The sequence below is a fragment of the Colobus angolensis genome, unplaced genomic scaffold, assembly GCF_000951035.1.
Source record: "Colobus angolensis palliatus isolate OR3802 unplaced genomic scaffold, Cang.pa_1.0 Scaffold190, whole genome shotgun sequence".
NCBI classification, from domain to species: Eukaryota; Metazoa; Chordata; class Mammalia; order Primates; family Cercopithecidae; genus Colobus; species Colobus angolensis.
Genome location: NW_012115044.1, coordinates 3,963,159 through 3,976,634, shown reverse-complemented (window position 1 = coordinate 3,976,634; position 13,476 = coordinate 3,963,159). Strand labels below are relative to the sequence as shown.

General features: G+C 36.3%; 1 long non-coding RNA gene across 1 annotated transcript in view; it reads right to left on the bottom strand.

The window, feature by feature from the left end:
- The window catches only part of LOC105510715, an 11,966-nt gene extending 8,490 nt beyond the window's left edge, over window positions 1–3,476 (bottom strand). The window contains exon 1 of the long non-coding RNA XR_001001600.1: window positions 3,349–3,476. This is a non-coding gene — a long non-coding RNA (uncharacterized LOC105510715). The remainder of the gene's footprint in view (window positions 1–3,348) is intronic.
- Between the last annotated feature and the right edge of the window lie 10,000 nt (window positions 3,477–13,476).

Sequence of the window (13,476 nt, the reverse complement as noted above, 5' to 3'; positions counted from 1 at the left end):
CAGAAATACAAACTACCATCACAGAATACTATAAATACTTATATGCAAATAAACTAGAAAATCTAGAAGAAATGGATAAATTCCTGGAAACATACACCCTACCAAGACTAAACCAGGAAGAAGTCAAATCCCTGAATAGGGATTATCCCTTGTTATTGTTATCCTAATAACAAGTTCTGAAATTGGGGCAGTAATTAACAGCCTAGCAGCCAAAAACAGCCCAGGACCAGACAAATTCACAGCCAAATTCTACCAGAGGTACAAAGAGGTACTGGTAGCATTCCTTCTGAAACTATTCAAAACAATAGAAAAAGAGGGACTCCTCCCTAACGTATTTTATGAGGCCAACATCATGGTGATACCAAAACCTGGCAGAGATACAACAAAAAAAGAATTATCCCTGATGAACATCGATGCAAAAATCCTCAATAAAATCCTGGCAAACTGAATCCAGCAGCACATCAAAAAGCTTATCCACCATAATCAACTTGGCTTCCTCCCTCGGATGCAAGGCTGGTTCAACATACGCAAATCAATAAACATAATCTATCACATAAACAGAAACAATGACAAAAACCACATGATTATCTCAGTAGATGCAGAAAAGGCCTCCAATGAAATTCAACACCCCTTCATGCTAAAAATTCTCAATAAACTAGGTATTGATGGAATGTATCTCAAAATAATAAGACTTATTTATGACAAACCCACAGCCAATATCATACTGAATGGGCAAAAGCTGGAAGCATTCCCTTTGCAAACTGGCACAAGACAAGGATGCCCTCTCTCACCACTTCTATTCAACATAATATTGGAAGTTCTGGCCAGGGCAATCAGGCAAGAGAAAGAAATATAGCGTATTCACATAGGAAGAGAGGAAGTCAAATTGTCTCTGTTTGCAGATGATATGATTGTATACTTAGGAAACCCCATTGTCCCAGCCCAAAATCTCTTAAGCTGATAAGCAACTACAGAAAAGTCTTAGGATACAAAATCAATATGCAAAAATCACAAGCATTCCTATACACCATAACAGACAAACAGAGAGCCAAATCATGAGTGAACTCCCATTCACAATTGCTACCAAGAGAATACCTTGGAATCCAGCTTACAAGGGATGTGAAGGACCTTTTCAAGGAGAACTACAAACCACTGCTCAAGGAAATAAGAGAGGACGGAAACAAGTGGAAAAACATTTCATGCTCATGGATAGGAAGAATTAATATTGTGAAAATGGCCATGGTTCCCAAAGTTATTTATAGATTCAGTGCTGTCCTCGTTAAGCTACCATTGACTTTCTTCACAGAATTAGAACAAACTACTTTAAATTTCATATGGAACCTAAAAAGAGCCTGTAAAGCCAAGACAGTCCTAAGCCAAAAGAACAAAGCTGGAGGCATCACACTACGTGACTTAAACAATACTACAAGTCTACATTAACCAAAACAGCATGGTACTGGTACCAAAACTAATGTATAGACCAATGGAACAGAACAGAGGCCTCAGAAATAACACCACACATCTACAACCATCTGATCTTTGACAAACCTGACACAAACAAGCAAAGGGGAAAGGATCTCCAATTCAGTAAATGATGCTGCGGAAACTGGCTAGTCATATGCAGAAAACTGAAACTGGACCTCTTTCTTACAACTTATACAAAAATTAACTCAAGATGGATTAAAGACTTAACAGTAAGACCTAAAACCATGAAAACCCTAGAAGAAAACCTAGGCAATACCATTCAGGACATAGGCATGGGCAAAGACTTCATGACTAACACAACAAAAGCAATGGCAACAAAAGCCAAAATAGACACATGGGATCTAATTAAACTAAAGAGCTTCTGCACAGCAAAATCAACTATCATCAGACTGAACAGGCAGCCTACAGAATGGGAGAAAAGTTTTGCAATCTATCCATCTGAAAAAGGGCTAATATTCAGAATCTGCAAGAAACTTCAACAAATTTACAAGAAAAAAAAAACATCAAATAGTGGGCTAAGGATATGAACAAACACTTCTCAAAAGAAGACATTTAAGCAGCCAACAAACATGAAAAAAAAGCTCATCATCAATAGTCATTAGAGAAATGTAAATCAAAACCACAGTGAGATGTCATCTAACGCCAGTTAGAATGGCAATCATTAAGAGTCAGGAAACAACAGATGCTGGAGAGGATGTGGAGAAACAGGAACGCTTTTACACTGTTGGTGGGAGTGTAAATTAGTTCAACCATTGTGGAAGACAGTGGTAATTCCTCAAGGATCTAGAACCAGAAATACCATTTGACCCAGCAATCCCATTACCGGGTATATATCCCAAAAATTATAAATCATTCTATGAAGACACGTGCACACGTATGTTTATTGCAGCACTGTTCACAATAGCAAAGACTTGGAACCAACCTAAATGCCCATCAATGATAGACTCGATTAAGAAAATGTGGCACATTTACACCATGCAATACTATGCAGCCATGAAAAGAATGAGTTCATGTCTTTTGCAGAGTCATGGATGAAGCTGGAAACCACCATTCTCAGTAAACTAACACAGGAACAGAAAACCAAACTGTATGTTCTCACTTACACATGGGAGTTGAACAATGAGAACACAGGAGACAGTGAGGGGAACATCACATACTGGGGCCTGTTGCGGAGTGAGGGGGCTATGGGAGGGATAGCATTAGAAGAAATGCCTAATGTAGATGATGAGTTGATGGGTGCATCAAACCACCATGGCACATGTATACCTATGTAACAAACCTGCACATTCTGCATGTGTATTCCAGAATTTAAAGTAATTTCTTTTTTAAAAAAATCACATTTTAACTAAATCATGTTAAACTTTCAGTTTTATCTTGAATGAGTATGAGCTGATTATTCAAAACATCTCAAGAACCTAGTTGTTCAGAGACCCTGGACAAGGACAGCCTGCAAAGTTATTTCTATAACTAAAACTCTATTATCCTGTGGTTGAAAATTCTTCAATGCCAGATAGAACCATGATGTGATTTCAGGGACACTGGAAGGCATCTCCACCCCTTCTAAATCCCATCAGCTGAATGACACCTGCAGTTTAGCTTACAACTTCAGAAACTAGATCACAATGAATGCAAGAATAATAGGACTGCTGGGATCTCACTCAAAGCTGCTCAAAATACTTACTATACCTACTTTACTTTCTTAACCAAGAAATCAAAATCCAGAAAGTGAACACCAGCATACTCAAACCACTTAGTGCCATAGTCAGTATATCATACAATTTTTCCAAGGTGGAGAGGGATGTGATCTGTCTCTGGCAAGAGGAATAAAACTATCAAATCTGTAATAAATAGAAATTATTTTACCTTTCACACATTTTCATAATTTCTCCTGCTGCCTCAGCTAATTAATTATGAATGCTATTTGTGTTTAGACAGAAGGGTTTGTCTCCTTCACAGCCCATCTGCTTCTTGGTAACCTTGCTGTGAAGGCACGGCAAAGCAGAGTTGCTGATAAAGCTATCATCTCCATGACAACCCGCTGCTATGTCACAAATGCAGGAGTGTGACCTCACTGCAGTTAAAAGGAGAAATCAAACTGGTGTCTGATGTGTGAGGCGATAAGAATTTTTAATTAGACACATACTTTATTCATTTTTCCCTAGAAATATGAGAAGGATCCTTATAGGGAAATATTACTACAATAACCTTACTGCTAATTATTAAATACTAAACGAACATTTTAATATTAGTGGTACAATATACATGTGCAAGTGGTTATACTTGGATGAAATGTCCTACGTAAATACTATATTCATATCCTGAAAACACTCTATAATTGTTCTGTTGTATATCTCCCAGCAAAGATGACTCATCTTCTGGTATGATATTTACCAAGCTTGAGAAAGTAAGCAGCTTCTTCCTCATTGATTGCATCTATTTGTACAGCAGCCCATATACGGAAGGGGAATTATGACATGTAGCCACTGTGTCTCTCCTACAGAAGCAGCTAAACACACGAGTGAGAAGGGGAATTCTGAAATCGACCCACAGGAACTGTTACCATAAGTTCTAATCAGCGTGTTGTTTTCTTCTTTGGATGGTTGGTTAACTAGTTACTCAGTTGTAAGATACAGACAGTAAATATTACAACCCGGGAGTGCTGCGTCTCTCTAGCTGTCAGAGAGCTAAGGCAACACCATTCACTGGCCATTTGTTGTGTGTGCATGTACTACATACTGTTTAGAGGGAGTATAAAAAAGAGAAGAGGTACATAGCCTGTACCCTGTAATTGTTTACCATGTTATGGGAGACTGGCAGGATCCACAGATACCTGAGAGCAAAAACGGATGTAGAATTGTCATGTTTCAAGATTAATTTATATAGGTGCTAAGTGTAGAAATAAAAGAAAAACACATAAGACGATCTTGACATTAGATGGCAATTTTCAAATTGATGATTAGAAAGTAAGAATATAAAACAGCGTCTTCTAAGTGTTTACTATGTGTGAGGTACCATGCTAAGCACTTTGCACTCTTATCATTTAATCCTTTCAACAACCCTAGGACATAGGCTTTATGGTACATTTTATAGATGAGAGGATTATGGTATATTTTATGGTTTGGGGGTTAAGTAATTCGTCCAAAGCAGTAGGCAGCAAATTGGCAAATTTCAGAACCTGTGTATTATAGAACCTACAAATTTATGGCAAATTCATGCTGCCTGGGAAGATCAGATAGGAAAATGGCATAAACACAGTGCAGAGATGATAATAAGCAACATCCTGTCGAGGACCAGTCAAATCCCCTTTGTTCCACTCTTCTCATTTGAAGTGACCTAAGGCATCGCCGGATGGACTGACTTCCCTACAGCTTTACCCATAATCCCTTCAAAGTCAACAATACCATTTTCTTTCTTGACTAAAGAAATATATAAGCCAGCATATGTTACTTGAAAATAATTCCATTCTTGGAATCTTCCACATTTGAACATTCTTGATTTTTAAGAATTAACTGAACTGTATGGAAAGACTCAGCAAGATTAATATAGTGATGGAAAGGATAGATCCTACTTTCTCCTCACTTGCCTGCGTACTTAAAACTGCAGTTATTTATAGACTGTGGTTTAGGCATCTTCTCCATTATATAACATCCATTGATCTATAACACTCATATGCTTTCCGATATAAATATCTCATCCAATGTGATCACGTGTATTGTGCTCTCATTTGTCCCTGAAAACATTAACGAGGAAAAATACTTCGATGAGTTAAGAGACAACAGTGTATTCTTAAAGCCGAATAAGTTAGATTTGTGTAAGTAGGGATGGGAATTATTGGTTGGCCTTAAAGTTTAGGTTCTAACTTGGAGGCAACTGAATGGTACCAAACATTATTTATCAGTAATGTTGTATGAGCTAAAAGAAGTGTTGTTTAGCTTTTTCTTGCTTATATAAACTCATACAAAATTTACATTTTTAAGAGAAAAAAGCAGAAACGAGATCGAACTGTTCCAAGTTACATAATTTCATTTTTTTTTTTACACAACAGTGTCACCAGGACATTAAGCACACATTATAAATAGGCATACTTCATTTATTTTAATCAGTGCATAGTGACTTAATCTGTTTCTTTTTACAGATGAAGTTGTTTACAAGGTTTTTGTTTTTATTGTATGGTTTTTTTATTTTTATTTTTTGCTATTACAAAGAACGTTGCAATGAACCTCTTTATACACATATTTTGCAAAATTGGTGAATATCTCTGTGGGATGAGTTATCAGAAAAAGGTCAGGTCAAAGGAAATACGGAGCACACATGTTTCCGGATATTGCCAAAGAGTGTCCAAAGTGCATCAATGTGAATGTCCACCAACAGTGTATCTAGTGTTTCAGTGCATTTCCCTTCAGCATATGTCACAGACAAGTTTTCAGTTTTTCCAATTTTGATGCTTTGTTCTTCTAAAAATTGTTTGTCCATGTTATTGTTCTCATTTTTTCTGTTGAATAGTTTAACATTTTATCCATGGCCAGGCACAGTGGCTTATGCCTATAATCCCAGGATTTTGTAAGGCTGAGGCGGGCGGATCACCTGAGGTCGGGAGTTCAAGACCAGCCTGGCCAACCTGGTAAAACCCCATCTCTACAAAAAATACAAAAATTACCTGGGCGTGGTGGTACACACCTGTAGTCCTAGCTACTCGGGAGGCTGAGGCATGAGAATCCCTTGACCCTGGGATGCAGAGGCTGCAGTGAGCTGAGATTGCACCACTGCACGTGAGCCTGGGTGACAGCATAAGACTCTGTCACCCACCTCCACAAGAATAAATATACAAAATAAAATTTGATTCATAAAATGATTTTAATATTGAACATATTAATCCTTAGACTATCATATGAGATAGATAGCTTTCACAACTATCATTTTTCTTTTGACTTAGTTTATGATAAATTGGAAAGTGGCCGGAGTTTTTAAATTTTATGCAAATATATCAAAATTTTTTTGGTTTCTTGATTGTAATTTTCCCCTTCAGGTGCTTTAAAAAAAAATATGTATTTCTCTTTCATCCGTATTAGTCTTTTTCTTTCTTTTATTTTTCTGTTTATATATTTATTTATTGTTTTTTTCTACTTGGACCTTATCTTCATATATGATATAAGAAAGGGATCCAGTCATATTTTTTAAAATACTGGACTGATGTTGCAACAACATTTTTTAAAAATCTACCTTTTATTCATCATTATCAAATGTTATATCCCCTTCAGTATTTATCTCTCCGTATTATTTTCCTTGTTCATTGTCATTCTGAAATCCTCAGCCAGTATAAACTGTATAAAGTATTGTAGCTCAGTATGTTTTAATATTTAGTAGTCTCAGTTTCCCTTCTTTCGCTGTATTTTATTTTATTTTATTTCATTTTTTGAGACAGGGTCTCACTGCACTGTGGTTCCCAGGCTGGAGTGCAGTGGCATGATCTCGGCTCACTGCAGCCTTGACCTCCCAGGCTCAGGTAATTCTCCCACGTCAGCCTCCTGAGTAGCGGGGACTTCAGGAGTGTGCCACTAAGCTGGCTTTTTTTTTTTTTTTTTTTTTTTTTATGGTACAAACAGGGTTTCATCATGTTGTCTAGGCTGGTCTCAACTTTCTGGACTCAGGCAACCTGCCAACCTCAGCCTCCCAAAATACTGGGATCACGGGTGAGCTACTGCATCCAACCCAGGTCACCATACCTGGCCGACTTTTAGTTTTTAAATTTTATTTTGTTTTTATCGTGACTTTTCTACGTGCTTTTTTTTCCATATAAAACTTGGATTATCTTGGTATTTCAATTGAGATTGTGCTAAGTTTATAGAGAAATGCTATCATTACACTATTGAATCTTTATCCTAGAATGACATGTTTTTCCATTTATTCGTTTTTACATCCACAGGGTAACTAAATATTAATATATTCCTTTCTTAGTTTTTATAATAACCTCTATAAATTCTGAGATAAAATAATGTTGATCGTCAAACCTCTAAAATATTTTTATTTTCATTGCTCATTCCATTTTCCTGATGTCATTGCTTTGTGTCTTCTCATTTAACCTTGGAAATTTAAAAATCCACAGCAGTGAATTAGTCTCTCCAAATTTTGGAGACTAGCCTTTTAGCTATGAAGGGTTAGTCACACAGAATTTGAATAATGGCAAATATTACAAACAGTGTAAAGCAACTGCCCCTTATTGCTTTTTACTGGGTGTACAGTCATTACTGGTGCAGAATTGAGTGATTAGGATGAAGTTTGCTTAAGGATCACTGTCATTATATATTTATGAATAACAGCAAACACTATTTAGGATAAGCCATTCCCTGAGAATTGACATGCCACATCAGGGACTGGATGATAGAATTCCCAGGCCTGTGTTCATGGCACTAACAATCTGTTTTATAAGCCAGCCTCTGCAAGCTAATGATCACAGGCACTAACCATTCTATTTTCATTTTAATAACAATTTCAAATAGGGGAAAAAATCAGAGGAAAAAAAAGATGATGGAAGTAATGTTTAGGCTACCTACCAAACAGTAACATTCATTTAACCATATTTGGAAGAATAACAGAAATAAACATGCACACTTCTAATAGTATCAGTAAGACATTGCCATTTATACTTATATTCTGCCTTGTATTCTAATCCCATTTTTCTAGAAGAGAAAAAAATGTATTTCTGCACACAGTAATCAAATCCTCATATATTTTTTTCTATTTTCATTTTTGTCATCGATGTGTTTTAACAGTTAATAGTCACTGCATCCTTCTGAACCTATTCAAGTAATTGCTTAATGTTCTTTTCCATTACCAGATTTTATTTAATTAGGGAACAATTTCATCTAAAGGGGGAGATATCTGATCTTGTGGGGAACACGGAGGATTAACTTATCATTGACCAGGCTGTATAGCTTTGTAGAGTTCAGAAGTCAACAAACTACCTGCTGCCTGCCCCATCTCACTCCTCTTCAATATTATTTCCTGTTATTATGCCTGTTATTCTGCTATCAAGTTTAACATTGCCAATCTTCACAAGTCAACAAATGGGTTTAGTCATAGAATAAGTTGAATCTTTTTTTTGGATATTCATTGAGTGTCTGATGTGTCTCAAGCATATATATATTGTCCACTAGCCAGATCTAGAACTCCTAGTCTTGTGACATAGTATCAGACAGCAAATGATGTTGTAACATTATCTACTAAAAGTTTCTGTTGGTGTTGCCTTGGGAAACCGGGACTAAGAAGACTAAAAGGATAAATATCAAGCTATGTCCCATTCAGCCCTCCCTTCTTAGACTCAACTGAAATCACCCCAGTGTCAGGATAAGAGGTAGGTGAGGGCCAGGAGTACTGCATAAGATTCCCTAACAGTACACAAGAACATAGGGCATTCTAAGCTAGAAAGGACATGGGCTTCCTGGTGTTCAATATTGTGGGAAATCATTTTTTGAATGGTGGCTACATGATGCTGAGCTGCCATTTAGCAGAAATGTGAATCTCTTATGGAAATTATGTAGTTTCTCAGGAATAAAGAAGATGTGTGCATTTAATTGAAAGAAAAAAATGGGAGAAAATATGGAACTATCACAAGGACCCAGGAAGAATGAACAGAATAATTTGGGTGCCCTCTCTTGGGCATACTGTCTAGTAGCTGGCAGGCTCATGAAATAATTGCTCCTGGAGAACATACAGCTGTGTTGCCACTTATGTGGTAAAGCTGCAAGTCTACACCCTGGGAATTCTGTGGGATCTACGACTACCCTTCAGAAATCTAAATTCATTTTAGTTACATAAATGATGGAGAATAACTTTCTGTTGTCTCCCTGGTACTGTACTCTAGAAATAAAGCATTCAAAAAAAGTTAGGTTATCAGTCCAGAGCAGAATCCAGAATAACAATAAACCAATTACATCACTGTTTAATTCTCCACATAATCTAACTCTAGACAAATTTGCCTCACCTCTTTCCTTTCTCAAGTGAAAAGTGATCGACAAGTAAATCTAATCATGTTACTATGGTCTGATCCATGATTTTCCTTTGTTCTTAAAGATGAAACATCATAATTGATACAAAATAATTTTGTGTACTCAGACCCCTACAAATATCTCCAATCTCATCTCCTATCAGATGATTCTTTACTTTCTGGAATTCAGCCCTATCTGCCTTCTATAACACCATTTACTCACGTTCCTTGCTGACATCACAGGGCAATTGCATGTTATATGTTCTCTACCTAGAGAACATATCCTTTTTGCTCTTTCCTTCTCCTTTTTGCTCTTTAAGACACACTTTAGATCTTGGATGAGTATTATTTTCTTGGGAAGGCTTCTTTGACTTCCCTGAGCAGGTCAAATAATATTTGTAGATTTTCAGAACATCATATACTTACCTTTGATGGCACTTATCACATTTGCATTTTCACATTTATCTGTATGATTCGATCAGTGTCTACTTCCCTCACTAGACTATAAGCAATTTGAGGAGGGAAATCAAGCCTGTATTGTTCACTGCTGTATCTCTAGTGCCTACAGGTGTTCCCAGTATATAGCATGTGTTTAAAAAACAAACAAACAAAAAAAGTGTTGATTAACTGAAAGTTGACTTTAACTCATTTCTGTATTGCCATCAAAAATAACTAGGATTTTGGACAAGCAGAAAAAGGTCTAGCTGAAATGTTTCACTGGCTTGGATGCAGAAAGAATATGGAATATTTGGGTTCTCCCCTGCCCTTAAAGAACATCATCAGCTGGGCTGAATAAAAGCTGCTGAATTCAGCAGTGATGACTCCGGATTAAGAAAAGCAATGTAATCTACTGGTTGCCAAGATAATACTTCAAAACCATTAAGAAAACAGTGACTAGATAAATTTATCAAACAATCATGGAATGTTACAGCTGGAAAGAATCCCCAACGTTACATAGAAATAATCTCCCCCTTTTAAAAATAAGAAAGCAGAAGCCCTGAGTACAGAATTGGGACAATAATTCAAGGGTCTCTACATGTAATGCATGCTCTCTTTGCCACAGCATTCTGCTTATAAAAAATAATAGCTGTCAGAGATACTTGGACTTTAAGAAGAAATTGTAAAAAATAAAGTAAATGGAATTCATATACTGTAAAAAGATAATCTTAGCCTTGTTTTTTCTTGCCATACAAATAAAAAAAGACCGAGTATTATCTCTGAAACACATTATGTAGAAAATGGCATTATGGCAGTCATCCAAAAAAGCTTTTACTCTTTCTGGAGTATTGTTTGCATACGTTAAAACAATTTTTTAAATGTAAAAGGTAGTTCCTCTTCTTGCTCCATCCAAATGTGATATGATAAATAAGAGAGGTAGGAATTATAGATTAGAATCTCATTCCAGGAGTTGGCCAATTATCTGGTTAGAGATTTCCTGGGCTTTAGGGAAAGTTTCATTTTTTTGGCAATCCAGTTTGAGGGAGTTAACTTATGTCAAGATTTTCAGTATACACATCTTAATATAGTTATTGCATCTACAGCAATTTAATTTTCAAAATTCTAAAACTATTACTTCTATGTTAAAACCATTATGTTAACATGGAGCTTGATTATAGAATGCCATCAAAAATCAACTAACACACATGTAAATAATGGAAAGAGAAGAAAAGTCAACCACCCAAATCTTCTATAAACATAAGGTGGCATCTGATAGAATGACGATCTTGTGAATACAGTTTGGATATTTTGGATTAAACACACACAAACACAATTATACACATGCACTCAGACCTTTGAAAAAACTAGAAATATAATGGCATGATTCTGGTGAATATTTGCTGTATCTCTTTATTGGTTAAATTCATTTTGAATTAAATGTACTGTATTTATAGTTAAAATTACCTTTTCTAGTGTCATTTAGCATGTCAAAATAAATTAAAGAGAAATACTAGAACCTTCTTCCCATATTAAATTTTCCATTGCATATCTACTAATTCAAGTTTGGCAGTGTTGTTTTTTGCCAGCTTCCAATTCAACCCAGAAAGTTATGGTAAGGTATTATGGGGATGGTGCCCAAAGAAAGCATTCAGACAGCAAAACACGTTCCTCACTGATAACTTTTGAAACAGAGGTGGATTTACTGTCAGACTGATAAAGCATAAGCCCCTTATTTTCATGTGCCCCTTTCTAGACCTTGAGAAGGACTGTAGTAATGCTATATTTGTAATAATAAATTATTTTCTTAAAGAGTCCTCTCTCCCAATGTCTAAGTTTTATGTCACAAAAAATTTAGTCTGACTCTGCTTTAAGCCAAGTGGGGAAAAAAAAATGGCAGGAATCTCTAGCTGGTCATTTATTTTGTCTATTAACTTGAATATTGGTGAATGAATGTCTTCTGTCTCACACTTTTGATGCTTCCAGTCTTGAGTATGAACAAGTTCATTTCTGAATGTTCTCTTACTATTGTTAACTACTGCACATGTATGGTCCAGCCAGTGATAGATTGCTCTGTAATTAGCTGATTTAGCCCTGGAAATATTATTTTCTTGGACCTCCTCTCATTCCTCCAAAATATTTTACTTCATATCCATTTTCCAGCCAAATTTATGTATTCTTGCATACATTTAGCTATAAAGGCGTGTTCCATTTCTCTATTCACGGCTCCTGGCTTTATGCACTAGTCTGCTCAGCTTACCACTGCTGCCCTCAGTGATATAGTTCTGAGGGCAACATGTCACTATTAAAGAGAGTCATAATCTCTCTGCCCTCACATTTCAGAGTGGCTTTCTAGGAGACAAAAAAAAAAAAAAAAAAAATCAGTTCCTGATTCCTTGAAGGAGGTCCTCTTTTATCTTTATCACATCTTCATTCTCTTTTTGTTTCTTTTGCCAAAACACAAGGGGCCAGAAGGGTAGCAGCAGGCGAAGAGAAGTTCTGCATCATGTTGAATCTCTGGCTCTATCTAAAGTCAACTTCAAAAGTGCCATATCTCTAGCGGAACATGAAAATAATTCTCTGGGTTTTTGTTTGTTTGTTTGTTTGTTTTTGTTTTTTAAAAAACACTTTAGAAAGGCGGCCTTTAGTGGAGGTGGCAAGTGGCCACAGGAGATTCTGCAAAGGTTGATTCTTAAAGTGAACTTGACATTAAAAGATGAAATGGAGCTGGTGAGATACTTGCTGCCTGGGAAATGCCACTGGCTTGGCACAGCTTCTGATGAGAGGCCACATTTAAAGGATGCATTTCTGCCTATAACTGGCAAGAACAAATGTTTCATATTAGCAACATGGCCAGTGAGAGCCATTCTCCCAATGGACCCAGATTTCTCTGTCCAAGGAGTTAGGAAGAAGGAGGACAAGTTCTTTTGTTTTTTTTTTAAATATATTCTTCTTTTTGTTATTATTGGTTTCTAAGTTCAAGGAGAAAGTACTGGACTTCTTTATTATTTTGCACTTCTGTACCTTTTGCTGAACATAGTAATTCTGCAATAGTAGTTCAACTTAAAAGAATCTAACAGCAAAGCTCTTCTCTAATACAGTACTAGGTATTAAGCACCTACTATGTGTTTCTGGAACAGTTTCTTTTGAGATTATATCTAGTGTAATCTGTCTATATTATCTTCTATATATAATGTAATAATATATATAATCTATCAATCTGTGTACCTTCACGATCTCATTTACTCTTCACACTAACCCCATGAGGTAAATATGGCCCTTTCTCATTTTTCAGTTGCAGAAATCAAGGTCAAGGGAATGTATACGACTTGTTTGAGCTCTGTCTAGTAAGTGGTGGACCTGGGATCTGACTGTGACTCCAAGCACATGTACTGCGAGATTACATGCAATTTATCCTATTTGCCACCAAGTGACATTTACTTTCAGGCAATAAGGCATGCCTGTTGGTAGAGATAAGTGTTGGCTATATTATATCCATATTATACTTTCAGAAACCAGTTAATAGAAGAGAGTAAGAATTGTCCAATACCTGTGAGACAATCATGCTGAAA